The 2,500-nt window shown below is 50.2% G+C and overlaps 1 protein-coding gene across 38 annotated transcripts in view; it reads right to left on the bottom strand.

The window, feature by feature from the left end:
* LOC113802704 (transforming acidic coiled-coil-containing protein 1) overlaps positions 1-2,500 on the bottom strand; it is a 136,932-nt gene that overhangs the window by 66,131 nt on the left and 68,301 nt on the right. For 4 of the 38 annotated variants that reach the window (XM_070114864.1, XM_027353317.2, XM_027353318.2 and 1 more), the window contains exon 1: positions 1,445-1,572. The exons of 33 other annotated variants lie outside the window; for them this stretch is intronic. The gene's annotated coding sequence lies outside the window, so the exon portion shown is untranslated. Of the gene's footprint in view, positions 1-1,295; positions 1,361-1,444; positions 1,573-2,500 lie in introns of those variants that run through there. One more of the 38 variants, XM_027353313.2, reaches the window with a different exon arrangement.

The following is a 2,500-nucleotide window of genomic DNA, read 5'->3' on the forward strand; positions in this document are numbered from 1 at the left end:
TTTTTGTCTTTTTGTCTGTCTTAAGCGAATAAGGAGGCATTCCTTCCACTTTAGTTCCTTCTTTACATAACTTATGTGCTCGACTCACGGCACAGTTTCGTGGACAATATTACACGCACACACACAAATTTATACACACACATATATATATATGTGTGTGTGTGCGTGTGTATGTGTGTGAGTGTGTACACATATACTCGCACACACACACACACACATATATATATACGCGGCGTGTGTGTGCGTGCATTAACGAGTGATACAGGGGAAAAAAATCTATGATACCCAAAAAAGTGTTGTAATATCACTAATACAACAACTAAACAATACACTTAACAACATCAAAATTACCCTTATTTCGAGATTATCCCTATCACAAGATTACCCCTATTACCACCCTCATAATTAACATCATTACCCCCTCATTAACATTATCAAATACACATCTACCATAACCTCAGCTAACAGCACAGACCATCAGCTTAAGAAATACATGAAGACCCGAAGTCCGGCGTATTAATGCAAAATACACAGGAGGCGACGGAGCCATAGGAATACATGAAACTTAATGTAACAAGACAAGTGTTTCTGTGAGGCGGAAGGGGGCAATTGGGTCTCGAGAGTGGGCGTGTGGGGGCGGGGCGGGAGGCTAAGTAACACCAAGAGTTTAAGTAACGTCTAAGAATGCACGGCAAGGACATTGTATCGTTGTATTCTGGGGGAGATGCAGCAAAGATTAGATAGGGAATATACAAATAATGTGAGAAGTTGGTTCGGTAAGTCGTAGTATGCGTTTTCATAAACAATCACTTCGTGATTCTTTAAACAAATAAATATTCGAATAAACCAATATTTCAAAATCAACTCCTTTCCAAGTGTTCAGCTTGACGGCCTGTCCCAGTTTTAGCATCGTGCTTGCGTCATCCTTAAGAACATATACACGGCACGAATTCGTATGATACCAACAGGTGCGTTCACATATGCCTGGTGTCAGAGATAAAACAAAAAATACTTCAGATAAGCGCCACTCTGTCTGATATATCCAGACGTGACGCTAACCAGGTGTCTTTGCAGATGATAAACACACAAGGACATTTAGGTTTCACACGGCAATACAGGTGTTTCACGAGTCCGTTTGCTACAGATGCGATCCTTATCGACACTGACAGGTGAACTCGCAGAGTTATATTCACAGTTTTCTATGAATCGTGTAAACCGAATATTCCACGAGCGTGAGTTTACACGAAGCGCCCGACTGCCAAACTGAGTCACAGTTTAGCCTCGCTGCGTTTCACCTTTTCTCCCTCCCTCTGTTTGGGGCAGAACACGTGCGCTCCGACTTCCGGGACGGCCGCGCGCGCTCTCTCGCCTCCTCGCCCGCGTGCATGGAATCCGCAGCGACCGCGGGAGGCACCTGGACATCACCACGTCGCGCTCATCTCACCGCCAGCTCGCTCTCCCCTCGGCCAGCGCCAGGCCCTCCTCGCCAGCTCTACGCCCGGCGCCACACTGTGCTGGCGCCAACCGCAGAGCCGTGCCAGTGTACTCGCCAGGGCGCCCTCACTCTGGTATGTCTCGCTGCCACATACCTCGAGGTTCAAGCCAGCCGTCATTATGAGGTGACGAGTGGACGACACCTGACCTTCCTGCGGGGCGAGGTCGCGAGGACTGCAGCATGGCCGTCACGCGATTCCTATATGGGGGGGGGGGGTAACGCAACCTTACTCCGCGTGTACTCAGGAGCCAAGGCGAAGGGTATTCAATGGCTTCCATCTCGCCTACTTCTCACGTGCGACTCGTGTTTTTTTTCGTCCGAGACGATCATCCTCAGAAATAAACGTCTTTCCCTCCACGCTGTCCCTACCTCGCCCTGAAGTGGCCCCAACTCGCCCTGCCCCCCCCCCCCACGCACGTATTTTAAGCGACGGCCCTGACGTGACGGCACCCTCTCGTTTAGCGCATTTCTATAAATCGCCGCAAAAAATAAGAACAAACCTATTCTTTACCCGACGCCAAAATATCATAACCTATCCTCAGCAAAAGAACAGAGATCCCTTAGTCCTTGAGAAAAAGAGCGCAAGACATAATATCAGACGAGACGAAAATGCCCCCGAGAATTTTTGGCCACGTGTTGTCTCAGCGTCGACCCCCTCCCCCCTGCCCCTGCCCCTCTACCCCTTCCCTCCACACCACCTGCGTCCGAATGCGTCATAACAACACCGTCACGGGACAAAAGCCTATGACATCTGTCACCCGCCCTACTTACCGACACAACCCATCCACGAATCTCATTCACCCCCCAAACCCACACTCCCTGCCCCCCCCCCCTCCTCCCCCTAAGAGCCCCTGGGCATGAGGCGCAGGTGTGGTGAGCAAAAGCTGGGTCGTTGCATACCTTGGGGCACACGCAACCACTGCTCGGCTCAGGGACACCACATGGACGCCTTCGAGCCAACGAGAACACCACACTCGGGCTGTTTGTGCTGCATAAGCTTGCATT

This window comes from Penaeus vannamei, chromosome 1 (genome assembly GCF_042767895.1).
Source record: "Penaeus vannamei isolate JL-2024 chromosome 1, ASM4276789v1, whole genome shotgun sequence".
NCBI lineage: Eukaryota > Metazoa > Arthropoda > Malacostraca > Decapoda > Penaeidae > Penaeus > Penaeus vannamei.